We start from the raw sequence: 15,527 nt of genomic DNA, 5'->3' as shown, positions 1-15,527 counted from the left end.
TCAGCCTCAAAAAGGAGAGAAATTATGTCATTTGTGGTGACATGGCTGAGCCTGGAGGACATTATGCTAAATGAGATAAGCCAGGCACAGAAAGAGAAATAGTGCACAACCTCACTTAGATGTGGAATCTAATAAATTTGAACTCATAGAAGTAGTGAGTAGAATGGTGGTTACAAGGGCCTTGTTGTGGGAGGAGAGACTGAGGAGTTGTTGGTCAAAGGGTATAAAATTTCAGTTAGAAAAGAGGAATATGTTTTTGAGAACAATTGCACAGCAAAATGACCATAGTCAATAATTCCAAAGTAGCTAAGAGTACAAATTTCACAGGTTGCACTACAAAAAATGATTTTAAAAAAGTGAGAGTATGGATACGTTCATTAGCTTCATTTAATTATTTTGTATTGTCTACACGTGTATATAAAACATCATATTGTACCTCATAAACTTATAAAATTGTAATTTGTCTATTAAAATAATATTAATATAGAATGATGAGGAAATTATTAAAATACAAAGTAGAACTAATTCCAGAGATGATTAATTCTCTAACATTAGTCACAATATCCCTGATACCCAGAAATAAATCAGTGCAAGAAAGCATGAAACAAAAATAGCCAGAGAAACATGAGTCTCAGCAGAAATGAAAAAATTGAGACCCCGATCTCACCACAGTAAAGACCATTCTCCAGTTATATTTGGCTTTGTTGGCTTTGGGTCTTGACTGAAGAACAATTGATATTTCCAAAAGGTTAAAATGTAGCCATTGTCTCTGCAGGGGCCTATCACTTGCTCCTTGATACATCACCCTCCACACACACCTTCCCAGTCTTATATTGTACTCTTTTCCCTCTCACACAATCTCCTTCACTCTTGCCTATTGAGTTGTAACCCTAGTGGCTTTGCCGGCTTCCTTTTTCTCCATAGCATTGTTTACAATGTACAATAGTATGTATTTCAATTGCGGTTTGTTGACTTTTTTTTTTTTTTTTTTTTTTTTTTTGAGATGGAATCTCACTCTTGTCACCCAGGCTGGAGTGCAGTGGCAAGACCTCGGCCTACTGCAACCTCTGCCTCCCGGGTTCAAGCAATTCTCCTGCCTCAGCCTCCTGAGTAGCTGGGATTACAGGTGCCCGCCACCATGCCCGGCTAATTTTTGTACTTTTAGTAGAGACAGGGTTTCGCCTTGTTGGCCAGGCTGGTCTCGAACTCCTGACCTCAGGTGATCTACCCACCTCGGCCTCCCAAAGTGCTGGGATTACAGGCGTGAGCCACCACGCCCCGCCGTTTTGTTGACTCTTTATCTCATCCAACTAGAACATTAACTCCGTGGGAGCTGGGGATTTTATCCTAGTCCGCAGCACTAAGCACAGCGAAAACAGGGGGCCCTTCGTAATCATTTATCACATGAATGAATTAATATTAAAAAGACAGCAACGTAATCATTCTAAATTCATTATTCTTTCTCCATCTTCTTCCATAAAGATACACAGTAAACAACAACCCCAGAAATTGTTCTAGATAGAAAGATAAGCCACATCAACTTTCAACAAACCGTTGAATCAAGATTGTGGTTTCTCAGCAAGCAAACTGCATAGAAGTCACTCATTCCATGATATTTAACCAGCATTATTTCTCTCTGAGTGTCTTTCCAGGTCAATCCTTATCCCACATACCTATTTTAACTGATTTTAAATAAAAATTACGTATGTTTTTCTGAAAAAAGTTCTACAGTTCTGTTCTATTACCTTTGTATTATCTTTCATAATAACATTGTCCTTGTCTTTATTTTCAATTAAGAAATATAAAAATTATCATACATAATTTTTAAATGTATAAATTTCTGCTTGTAAATAACCCTTCATGGGACCATCATGGAGTTTGGATGTGCCTGTGTATATAACCAGGAGATAAAAAGAATGAAATTTATTTTTCTTTTCAGAGCTATTAAGCCTATTGTTCTTTTGTTCTTGTTCTCTGTTGCATCTTGCAATCTATCAGCCTACTTGGCTATGAACCATTTATATGTCCCACAGAATGCATGCTTTGGAGTTGATTATCGTGAGAAGGAAGAAGTATACAGGGTTTTATGTGTAGATTCAAAAGTGTCCAGTGTTTTATTATTTAGTTCTTACAGGTTACAAAAACTAGGAAATCCCAGGTTAAACCTGGAAGGGAAGGTAGAGAATAGGACAACATTGAACATCATTTACTTACAGCTTCACAATTACTCTAGCTCTGAAATCCTGAAATGTAATGCATGCAACAATAATTTAGTATCGTTTGATAATTACTTATCTTAGTTTTAATATCCAGATTTATTTAGTGTTTGTTTTTCCTACGAGAAAGACTCACATGGAGCGCCTAAAGTTAGGCAGTTTCCCACCATACCTACACAGAGACGCTTATGCCCCCTTGTGGTAGTTGGTTACATTACACGCAAACTCAACATTATTAATTCAGCGACCAGAGTAGCTATTGATTTCATCAATGGAATGAACTATTGCAGTATAATCCAAAATTACTGCTTAGGTTCTCTTTTTTCAGAAATCCTTATGGGCTGAGCAGACAGCATTTCATTATATACCGTCCATTTCAAGAAAGTCCTCAGTAACTTTTGGATGTGAAAGTATACTTTCAAGGATTGGAGTAAATGACTATCATGCACTTGTGAAGAGGGAAGAGAGAGAAAGAGAGACCATCATGAAGGAGCTAAATTACCAAGGCAGCATTCTGCAAAAAGTTATTCCTAGTTGGGGCCGGCGCGGTGGCTCATGCCTGTAATCCCAGCACTTCGGGAGGCCGAGGCGGGTGGATCACGAGGTCAGGAGACAGAGACCATCTTGGCTAACACGGTGAAACCCCATCTCTACTAAGAATACAAAAAATTAGCCAGGCGTGGTGGCACGCGCCTGTAGTCCCAGCCACTCGGGAGGCTGAGGTTGCAGTGAGTCAAGATCATGCCATTGCACTGCAGCTTGGGCAAAAAGAGCGAAATTCCGTCTCAAAAAAAAAAAAAAAAAAAAAGTTATTCCTAGCTGGTTTACTTGCAAAAAGAACCATAATCAGGGTTCCATAGTTAGTTGAGGGTCCATTTGGTCTTTTTAACTAGAACATTATGGGTGTTGTTGTTTACCTCATGATACTATCAACAATGAGAAAGAGAGAGAAGAATTAATTCAGAAGGATTGAGCCCACACTTTGCTGTGATTTACATACGCAATAAATATCTATTGAGGGCCTGCTATTTGCTTAGGTGAAGACATGAGTTTCTAGTAGTCACATAGAATAAGACATGACTCTCTGGCCTAGAAGTGTGAACTGCCAAACAGCAATGGGTGTTAAATCTGGAGTTTGGAGGAATCTTTCTTTCTGAAAAGAAATGGCTTAACATGTGAACTTTTTCTGCATGTAAATGGAAATATTAGTGAAAAGAGTACTTGGAGCACCTTTTGTTAAAACCAGTAACCTCGAAAGCAGAGAGATAGTCATCTTCCTCGTTTTTCAAAGTAGCCCTTCAGTATTTGCACAAATTTACATCCTGTTTTCTTCTAAGCTAGTGTTGTGCAACTGAGGGTCCCTTACCGGGTTGTAGGGTGAATGAACAATGCACCACATATGCATACAGCGAATCTTCTGGTTATAATAGTTTATAGGTTATAATTCAGCATTAGATGTTTTCATACAATAAGTAATGAAAAATCTAGACCAGACTTTGGACCACCCTTAAGTAAAAAAGAAGATTATTGACATTGTCCCTTCCATGGTTGAATTGTTGGAAAACAGTTCACTTTTACTATTGCACCAAATTAGATAAAATTAATCAAAATTGCTTGCTTGCACCACAGTTATACCAGAGTTGCTTAACTAATAACAAATAAATTCACATATAATACAGCAATAAAATAAGCACTAATTAAAGTTTTAGAGAGACCTAGGAAAATAGGTTTAAAATTGTAATATGGCTAGCAGCCCCCAGAACCATCATGATTTTGTGATGATATCTCACAAAAGCACCATCAAAAATACATAATAACAAGAAAACACAAAATATCACCAACAATACCAAGATATGGCATGGCAGAATTTTGGAGTAACTGTAGAAAATATATGACAGGTGGAATTGACATGTAAAAAAACCTATGCAATCTAGCTCTGGCTAAACTCTATGAAACATGAATCTCTTTAAAATGGCAGGCCTTGGCCAGGCGCGGTGGCTCATGCCTGTAATCCCAGCACCTTGGGAGGCCAAGGCGGGTGGATCACAAGGTCAGGAGTTCAAGAACAGCCTGACCAAGGTGGTGAAACCCTGTCTCTACTAAAAATACAAAAAAAAAAAAAAATTAGCCAGGCATGGTGGCAGGCATCTGTAATCCCAGCTACTCGGGAGGCTGAGGCAGGAGAATCGCTTGAACCCAGGGGCAGAGGTTGCAGTGAGCCGAGATCGCGCCCCTGAACCTCAACCTGGGTGACAGAGCAAGACTCCCTCTCAAAAAAAAAAAAAGAAAAAGAAAAAGAAAAAAATGTCAGGCCTTTTATTCAGGCCTGAATTCACTGTGGGCCCTTATATTCTTCATTATTGCTATGCATGTCTCCACATGGTAAATACCTCCTTATTTGAACTAACTTGATGGAATTTCTGTATTTTATAACCCAGATACTAACTAAAGCACATTTTTATTCTCTTTTTCTTTTCCTGTCTTAAATAGCTCTCACTTAATGTTATAAAAATTCTGGTTTTCTAACTTTAAGCATGTTATCTGTGCACAGTTACACACACATTCACATCAGCAAAGCTGCCGGCATGGTTCTAAAGGCCTGTCCTACTGGCTCATCCAGGAGTTAAATATTCAGAGACAAGACATTGTATAAATCCTACAGGTAGAAGTTGCATGGGAGAACTGAATGCACTAGAATGCCTTATCTCCATCTTTTTCACTTGTCAGACAGCTCTTCATTCTTCAAATCACCTTGCATATTGTATTTTCTGGGAAGATTGCTTTGACAGCCTCCTTCCTACCCCAACAAATGTGTCACACACTGATCACCTGCCGTGAGTTTGCGCCATGAGAACAGCAATGGCAGCAACAAGAGCAATAGCGAACAATTTTGAGTGCTTAACATGTGCCAAGCAATGCACTAAGTGCTTAAACACATTGCCTCACTCAGGCTTCACCAAAACCTCAAGAAATCACAGTATTTTAGAGGTGAAAAAAACTATTATTTTACAGGTAAGAAAACTTGAGTTTCAAGCACTGTGGTTAGTACTTTATATTTATTCCTTCATTTTATCATCACAGCGATAGTTTGGAGCTATTGTGAGCCCCACTCTAAAGATGAGAAAATAAATGCTCATAGCAGTTAATTGTCTAATCCCTTACTTTTATCTCCACTGTATCTATTATGCCATTTATTTAAACAGAAATGATCTGCTTATGTGTCCACTTCCCCTGTGAATCAGTAAGTTCAAGGGAAGGACTCTGCCCTACTCATCTTTGAATATCAAATTATGTGCTCAGTAAATATCCACTTGCCAATGCAGACTCCTCCCTGATGTGAGTCCTACGATTCTTAAATTTTAAATACGTTTTAGTAAACGAGTAAACACACATGTACTTTTTCTGAAAAAGGCTCTAGAGTTTTTATTTTACCACCACCACATTGCTGTCTCCCCTGGAAATGACCCCCAAGGGATCATTCTTCTAGTGGACCCAGCCAAAGCCATGGTTGGCTATTGTTGATGACCCTGTCAGGCTTAAGGACAGAAATTCTGCTCTTCTGGAGCCTAAAGTATCAGTCCTTGTTGCTCTTGAGCCTACTAAAAGACTCTACAAACTATGGCCACAAATGCTAGTTGTCCCCAACAATCCATGCACAATTCCGCACTACTGCAGTGAAAGCTGTAGCAAATAGTAAAAGGCTTGTGTTACTGACCATTTCAAACCTACCTCTACAGGACTAGGGAACACTTACCCTGAGTGCTGGACCTCCTCAGGTCTTTGCAAGCTTTACCCTTAGCCTCCTCTTCCAAGGACTCAGAATGAAAAGAAAATAAATGCAAAGGTAAGCCTCATCGGTGTCCTCAGGTAAGTTCCTTCAGAACATGAGCAGTAGGGGCACCCTTTCCCTCCAGGACAAAAAGATGCAACATTGCCCAATGATCTCCAAAAGGGAACTACAAAAATATCCACAGTCTTAAATTCTTTCATTTTATCCCTGGTCACCTTGATAATAATATAACATTAGTGAAAATGAAGGTAAAATGGCTATGTATTACCTAAAAGCGTATCATGAAAGTTAACATGAAGAACATGTCAACAGACTCCTAACGACATCGTCGTAATGAAGAAAAGCCCTTTTCTTGCAAAGCACCAATGTGGCTGATAAACCGCAGAGGCTCTGCTGTGTGGCGGAGTGATTAAATTTTGCCACCGATGCCAGACAGCATTACTCCTACTGCTTTCATGGCAGAAAACACGTCATCAAACTGTCGGAACGTCACTGAATTTTCCCTAAGTGCTTTTCCTCTCATCTCGATTGAACATCTAAATCTTTTCTCTACACGATAAACAAAAATGAATGGATGAAATATGGCTTTAAATCTCTCTCCACAACAGTGAGCTTTATAATCTTATGAATGAAGCTTGTGCTCTCAGGATCTATAGGAACTGATTTATAAATTAATGAGTAATGCATTGATCTTTGCTTATTACTTCTTTGACAAATCTCTTTAGTAAGTTATCTGCATACTCATCCTGGAAAGGCACCCTTCCGTGTCTGAAGTCTGGCTCTTTTCATAGTGCAGCAGTCAACATCATTGTGAAATGGATTATGATAGACTTTTCTGTCCTTGGAATAAAGAATCCTAAAATCTCTTCATACATTTGTCTCATTATTTCTAGCCTATCAGTAGATGATTTCACTGGCATCAGAAAATAAAGTTTTAAATCGATTGCATTCATCTATTAAAATATATTTTATAATAGATTTTGGATTTGAAGAATTGAGATGTGTTTAACTAACCACATCATTTCATTTCTGAAGCAAATTGTGTAGTGACTTATTAAACAGATTTAAAACTAAAGATACTATTACTTGACAATTATGCAAATGGAAAATCCAGAGGAATAGATGTTCAGATTTAGGTTGGATATGTTCCTTGAAGAAACACTTTATGGCACTACTAGAAAATTCTAGAAAATTCTTCTGGAAATGAACCTTTTCTTTTTTCTTCTCTGGGGGAGTTAAGGGTTTTCTTCTTTGTTTTTCTTTTCTTTATTATTATTATTATTTGGCTTTGTGTTAAGATGCTTTGATCTGATGTTGGAAATGAACGCTAGATACTTTTGTTGACTTCCACCAAATAAGATTGGGGAAATAAAGCAGTTCTTGGGAAAGTCCTTTATAATAATGGTAGGATGTTACTTTTTAAGCTGTCAATAGTATAAAGACTTATTTTCTTTTAGTAAGTAACTTACCTAGTTGGAAAGAGGTCAATTAAAAGATTTCTTACATTTTTTCCTGTAAGGCCTAAATTGTCATTGTTAACCAAGGAAACAGGGTCAGGCTTGAAAAATCAAGGAATTCATTATACCTGCTGAACTGAAGTCAAAATTACTAGTTGTTCAACATTAACTTTTCCTAAACTCAAATCTATTTTTATAAACTAAATAATGTTCATATTAGAATTTAACTGATTTTCATTTTTATAACTGGTAGACTAGACTTTCCTTAAACTTTTAGAAATAAAATGAAGGCTTAACCGCATTTGTGAGGATAAAATACATTTTCTTTAACTGTCCTAGAGCAAAGTAAATTAGTCACCATGTGTTTTTTGTAACAATGCAAATTGTAATTTATCAAAGAAAAATACATACATTGCTTGGTCTGGCAGAAAACTTCCCTTGAAAGAACCTTTCCAATAAATAAAACTTCCCAAATTAAATAATAATAATAATGTTTTGATTTTTTTTCCGAGGGAATCTTGTTTTGTTTTGTTTCTAGTGCTTTTTTTATTTTCCCTTTTTCCCCAGTTCTTTACCGTTTGCTATAGATGGCTTATTTTGCATTGATGCAGACTAGGCTGCAAGTTTTGTTTCATTCAGTAAACTAAAAATTATTAATTAAAAAAATAAGATTTGAAAGAAGCTCCCTAGTGGATACAGGTTGCTCACTGTTGTTGTTTGCTGTGTTGCTTTTTAATTCAAAGATGCCAGCAGGGTCAGCCTTACCACCAGTCCCAGTCTGGTTCATGGGGCTGCAAACCATTTTAGGCAGATGAATAAGGGAGGCATCATGCTGAAGTCAGCACACAATACAGATACTCAGCAACACCTATAGGAAAAAGTGGCAGCTTGAACATTTATTTATATTTGTTTCTTCTTCTCCTTTCCTTATCTCCATTTCTCATCTTCCAGATACAACTGAAATTATCTACGAAGTGAAATGGTGAAGGAAAAATATAGGAATGAATTTTTTTTAAAAAGAAACCAATCACAAAATTTAAAACAGGATGTAAACATTCTTGTTAAAAATTAGAGTCAGCTCAGGGTGACGTAAAATTGTAATGAAAGAAACCAAGAACCTTGGAATTTTTGCCTTACCTCTATGGACGTGCATTTACAAACTATTACCTTCCATCAAAATAAGAAACGCTGGGATGTGATTTGGAGGGTTTGCCAGGGTGGGGAAGGAGGGAAGAGGAACAGGAAGAGAGCTACTTAGTCATGATTTATTAATAATTACATAATTTATTAGAGGTAAGAACTGGAATTTAGAGCAAAAATTCTACTCAATAATATGTATGCACTTGTTCCTTTCTTCTTGTGCACTTGTATCCATGAAGAAACTTACCAGGGAAAAGATAATCATGGCCTAAGATATGAACAAGGAGATTGCCACCATTGCTTAGAGCTGACATGCCTAGGGGCAACATGAGCCTTTGCTTTTCTAGGCACAGGAAAAGACAAATGAACTTGCTATATCCATTCATTCAGCCCACAATGTCTTGTTGGGACTCACTGTGAATTAGGGACTGTTTTAAGCATTGAAGACACCTGGAGAACCAAAAGGAGACATGATCTCTGCCCAAGTGTGCTACTCGCCTCCTACCTTCTACTCTGTGGACAGCTCCAATCACTACAAAATTAACCACTTTTTAAAATTTAACCCTATATTTAAATTAACACAACCACATATTTAAAATTTAAGAATCACAGGACTCACATCAGGGAGGAGTCTGCATTGGCAAGTGGATAATTTGTAGTGGTCAATTATCATTATTCCTCACCCTTAGACAGGGTGCCAAGGTTGGAATAAAAAATAAGAGCAGAAATGCAATGCACTTCCTCAGCACCCATTAGAGCCCCACATTTCCAATGCAGTAAGGAGAAAACAAGAAAAAGAGTGATGACAGAAAATAACATGCTGCAAGGAACCAAAAAGACCATTAATGACAACAAATGCAAACAGGCTACATTCTTTTCTAAATTTGCAAATTCATCTAAAATGTGCAATTAAACTATATGGCATCTACAGAACGTATTATGAAGTAAGAGATAAAGATGGGAAGAGAAGTATTAAATAAAAGCTAAGGTAAAAATATTAATTTCAAATAGAGTTGAGTTCAAACAATTTTGCCTTACCTCAAAGAACGTGCATTTACATAACATTATTGCATAATTACTAGAGGACTATGAGAGGCATTTGCTCACATACTAGTTGGTAATGACGCTAGTGAGAGGAGAGTTACTGGGATAAGCATGTTGGAGTTGGAGAATCAGGAATTCACTTTTGAACATTACTTTTGAGATGTCTGCTATGATCTAAATGTTTGTGTCCCCCCAGAATTCATATTTTGCAACTTAGTCCCCATTAAGGGCTGGGGGCTCTTAGGAAGTGATTAGATCATGAGGGCAAAGCCCTCATGAGCGGGACTAATTCTCTTATAAAAGAGGCCTAAGAGAGCTTAATCATTCCTTCCACCACATGAAAAGGCAGCAAGAAGGCACTATCTACAAAGCAAAGAATAGGTCCTCACCAGATATCAATTCTGCTAATGCTTTGATTTTGAACTTCCCAGCCTTTAGAACTGTGGGCAATGAATTCTTGTAATTTATAAATTACCAGTCTTAGGTATTTGTTGTATTTGTTATAACAGCCAGAACAGACTAATATAATGCCTAATGAGTTGACAACTGAAATATATGACTTAAATATAAGGAAAAGCTGTGGAGTGAAGATGAAAATATCTATACCATCAGCATATATTTCATATTTACAGACATGAAAACTATCACCAAGGAGAGAAATGATACAAGTATTCCAGAATGGAGACTGAGATGTCTGTTCCAACATTTAGAATTTAAGTAAAGGTAGAAACAGCAAAATAAATTGAGAAAGATGTCCAGGGAGGTTAAAGGAAAGCTGAGAGGGAAGAGTATTTTAAGGGGGAGAGATGGTCAACTCTGTAGAATGGATTGTGGGAAATCAAATGGATTCATGTTAGAAAAGTACTCACTTGCCATGTGGAAACTGATGATAATTCTGACAAGAGATATTGCATATGAAAGTAATTTTTGAAGCTACAATTATTCAATACCTACTTAATAAGTTGCTCAGATTGTTCAAGTAATTAATCTAAGTAAAAACATGTCCAGGCCTGCAATCACTCAAACATTCTATGCTGGACATTCTATGCTCAAGATATTCTATGCTGGACAGGAGTCAAACTCACTTTGGAATAATGCAGTCAGTTTCAGAAGTTTTAAATGTGCAAAAGTCCACAGCCTACAAAAGCTAATTTAAATCCAGATGCCTTATGTAAATAATTTATTTTAAACAATTTCATTTTATACATTTGCTGAACTTTCATTTAAATTTTGATTTTTAAAAGTGTGAAATCATAGAAATCACCTTAACCGAATAATATGTTATTAGCTTTGCTATATTGTAAGAAAAAAAGTATAATGTTATCCTATCTTTTTAGAATTATGTCAATTCCAAGGACCTGTCCATTATTAAAGCTCATGCAGCCCAAATTAACTAAGGCTCACATATATCAGCTGTCCATTCTTTTCTTAGCATATAATCAAGTATTTGCTGGCAGGTATTAAATTCTACCCCTCAAGGACTCAGAGAGCTCCATAAATGTGTGCAAATTCCCTATATGTATATTTTAAATGCAAATTTCTGTGACAATTTTATGAACAGCTGTAGAGTTCAAAAAAAGTGCATTTCCTAATTCATACTATCTATATGCAAACTCACGAAAAATATCAGATGTGATATGCTGTAGCTTGTTTTAGTAGAATATAACCATTTATATTTATGGCACACAGCACCCCTCTTTCACAAGCACTTCCTAAACTCAAAGAGAAAAGTTTGTTAGCCTGCCATTACAAAAGAACCATCTTCAGGATGAAATAGTGGCTTCCTCTCAAACATGAAGCAATAAGCTGCTTCAAATTGAAAGAACAAAATTATGGCTGATCAACTGCAAGAATTTTGAAAAGACTGAAATAAGCTTAAATTTCACTTGGAAACCAATGGCAGTGTAATTGAATGAGTATCAAACTGGAAATCAGAGCTATGTATATGTTCCAGCTCTGAAAGTAGGAATCTAAGTGGCCATGAGCAAAGCCCTCAATTTTTTAAGGTCTTTCTAAAAAAAAACCATGAAGGGAGGAACCTAATCAGTCTCTAAGATCCTGTCCAGTTCTGCATTCCACAGTAGCAGGCAAAACTCTTCTGGCAATTAAGCTGGCCTTAGCTACAAGGATGGACACATCTTGATCACAAGGGTAAAAACAAATAAAGGATAGTGATGGAGAGGGAACACTGTCTCTTCCATCTTTCACATCAGTGGAGTATAACAGAAAATTAGAAAGCAAAAAAAATACTTTATTATAAAGAAAAATTTAGTGATCACACACATCCTAGATCTTCTTTATTTATATAAGCTATATTATATAACAAATACATGTCTATCAAAAAGTACTTATTGAGAGAGTACTGTGCTGGGTGCTGAAGGTCATGGTAGGCTTTTACTGAAATAGCACAGGCTACCAAGCAGAGTCTTATCAGGGCAGCCAGCCATTGTGAAACCTGAATGATGCTACCAAACAGACCATGCTTCAGACACTTACCTTTGTTCATGATTAGCCTGCTGGACCTCTGGGAAAGAGACCAAAGCTAGACAAGTTTACACCAAAGAAAAAGGCATAAATGAGACTGTTAATGTAATGCTGATGTGCAGATATCCCCAATCTTTCTTGTTTCATGGTGCCCTTTAGTGCTTCACTAATTGCTTCCTGTAAATCTTAGGTCAAAAGAAATACCTAGCAGTTTTAGGTATTAAGCAGTTAGAAATGTTAACCTTAATAAGAGAGACAGGGTCTCTAAAAGAAAAGAATATTTATTCAAGAATAGGTCATTGCAATGAGAACACATGTGCCATAATAAACTATGTGCATATTCAGGGAGATAAAGGAAGACAAAAAAATAGAAGAATTAAATAATTATTTTGAGATAAATATCCTTGGCTATAAGGGTCAATAACAAGAGTAATGCCAGTTTGAAGCTGTAAAGACCGTTGCTGGACAGATGTCCTCACAAAAGTGTTTTTTTTTTTTTTTTTTTTTTTTTTTGAGACAGGTTCTCATTTTGTTGCCCAGGCTGGTCTCAAACTCCTGGGCTCAAGTGATTTTCCCACCTCAGCTTCCCAAAGTCTACGGTATGAAAAACCATGCCCGGCTTCCTTGCAGATGTATGTTTTTTTGTGTAAAATTGCAGTTGTCTTTGTGCAAATGTTGTGGTTTCGGTAGAGTTTTTTGTGATAGTTCCTGTTATTAGGTGCTTATGCATGAGAACCCTCTCTTCATGATCTTTTCTTACTCTATTTGTCGGGGTTGTTGTTGTTGTTAACACAAGTGACTCCATTTTTGATTCTGACAACTTTCACATTTCCCCCTTTTGATAAAAATCTTTCCCTGAAAGCATCACTGACCAATGACCCTGTAGTAAAGTTTTCATTTCTTTAGTACCAGGATGGACCTGTTTCAGGTTGCTCATCTAGTCTCATGTTGGAGGGAATAATTGGAGGCTATGAGTCAATTTCAAACACTTTTATCCACATTTGACCCGCAATGAAAGTTTGAAGGAAGAAATGCACTGGCCATCAGTCCACTTGTCAGCTGGATAGTTGGATGAAGAAAAAAAAAAGCTTCATTACCTGAGCAAGTTAGGACCAAACAGAATTATTAAAAATTGTCCTCTGATCCATGAGAGCAGTGAACAGAACACCCTGATTAATTTTATTCTCTAAATTTTGGGGATGGGGTGGGTAGGTGGGTAATTTGTTCTTGTGGAACAGAATGCTCATATTTTCTTCTTGTAGTATCATTTCTCCAAGCAAGTTAGTATCTGAGAAGCCAATATTAGTCATCACATGATTGCTTTGAAAAGTGAGGCTAGACCTAAGAAATTCATATAATCTAGGCCATGGAAATTCTCTTTGACTCATTGTAAATTTTACCTCCATGGAAAGTTAGCAAAGACATAGTTCATGTACAATCCTTCCCCTTAAACCCTGGAAGTATCACTAATCAATCAGGGCATGCTTTCTCAGTGAGCCTGGAAGGAGCCTGACAATCATCTCCAACACCCTCTGCCTATTGAACACTGCTCCTTAACAGATTGTATTTAGAAACGAAATCTGTTTTCCAACTTAGGTCTACAATGATTGTATTGGAGATTCAGCTTCTCTCCCTCAATACAATTTGACTTATAAACTGCTATTCGTTCCTTCCCAAAACCTTTTTTTTAATATTTTTGCTCTTTCTACTGTAACTACAATCTCTATTTATATGAAATAATTCACTGATTATCATTAAATCAAGGTGGTATGCTAGTGGTTCATAGTGGGTGCTAGAAACTTTTACCCGTTAAGTGTTGAGTAAATAACAACTCTGAAAAAGTTCTCTTAATTTTACATTCTGGAATGACAACACATTTTTTCCCTATGCACCGACTACATCTTAATGATCAGGAACTCTTTAGACTGCGGTTAACTCCAGCCCCAGGGATTGATCCTCCCCTCCTCAATTCTCAAACTCAATAGCCTCAGAAAAACGAAATCACTCTCAAAACTCACATGAGATTATTGCAATCTGACTACCATTGTTCATAACGAAGAATATAATAACCACATGGAACATTAGGCTATCAGTCCATCTTCTTCCCATTGGAGAGCCTCCTTTAGGAATTTAAGAAAAGACAGCATGACCACTTAGAAAGGATTTGGAACAAGAGTAATTGATGTAACTAACAAGCATAATCTAGCCCAAATCAACCAGATGCTATTCTTGGCTAGCATCTATTTTCTCTTGCCAGGCAATGCTATAATATAAATCTCTTCAAGTTGCCATCTCAGATCTTTTGGTGTCTGCATAAAATCCTAATCTCTTCAAAAGAAAATCTTCTATAGATAGCAACCTCAAAAACGTCTTGACCTCAGAGGCAACTCTCTATCACAAGCATTAAGACAATCCAAATAGGGCAGCCTGAAAACAAAAATATTTTTAAATAAAACTGAGATAATATATGTTCTGTTCCTCAAAAACACAACATCTCCATGAATTCTTTGCAAATGCTACTTCTATTAAACATATGAAGCTAGAACTACAAAGTTTTGTTGTTGCTGCTGTAGCTGTTTACATGACACATATGGTTGTAAAACTCCAAAACACATTTTCATTGTGAATTAGTATATGCATAAAACCAAGTAGAAATTTTTTTGGTTTTGTAAAAATTAAATTATAGCAGTCTTTCTCATTCTAAATGAATGATAGTTAGCTAGTTATTATTCTTCATTTTTAAAAGTTATTACCCAAGAAAACGATCTACGTATAAATTGTGTTATACCTAAGAAAAAAGAAAAGTATTTAATCATTTGAAATCCCATCCCCATAGTCACAATATTATGGTTTATAATACAGGTTGGCAAACATTTTCTGTTTGCCAAAGGGCCAGATAGTAAATATTTTACTGTTTTGCAGGCATGTAATCTCTGTCTCAACAACTTAACTTTGCTACTGTAGCATGAAAGCAACTGAAGATAATACATAAACAAATGAATATGACTGTGTTCCAATATTTGCAAAATCAGGTAGTGGGATGGATTTGGACTAAAAGAAGTAGTTTACCAACCCCTGGTATATGCTTTTACAAAATTATTCTCTATGTCAATACACATAATGTGCAAACACCCACATATCCACATATATGTATGTATATGTAGATATGTATATGTTTAAATATATATTTGATAATCATATGTATGCATGTGTACTCATTTATGTGTGTGTGTGTTTGCACATATGTATTCACAGACAATTTAGATAAATCTATTTTTCATAGGGTCTTATAAGATCAGGTTTGCCTTTGAAAGTATACTAAATTATTTACAAGTCAGAGTATCATATTTAAAGCTGCAAAATATTCACTGAATACATCACAATTTTTTAATTCAA

The sequence above is a fragment of the Pan troglodytes genome, chromosome 12 (genome assembly GCF_028858775.2).
Source record: "Pan troglodytes isolate AG18354 chromosome 12, NHGRI_mPanTro3-v2.0_pri, whole genome shotgun sequence".
In the NCBI taxonomy this organism is placed as follows: domain Eukaryota; kingdom Metazoa; phylum Chordata; class Mammalia; order Primates; family Hominidae; genus Pan; species Pan troglodytes.
The sequence above is the reverse complement of the archived record's forward strand: the minus strand, read 5'-3'. Positions refer to the sequence as shown.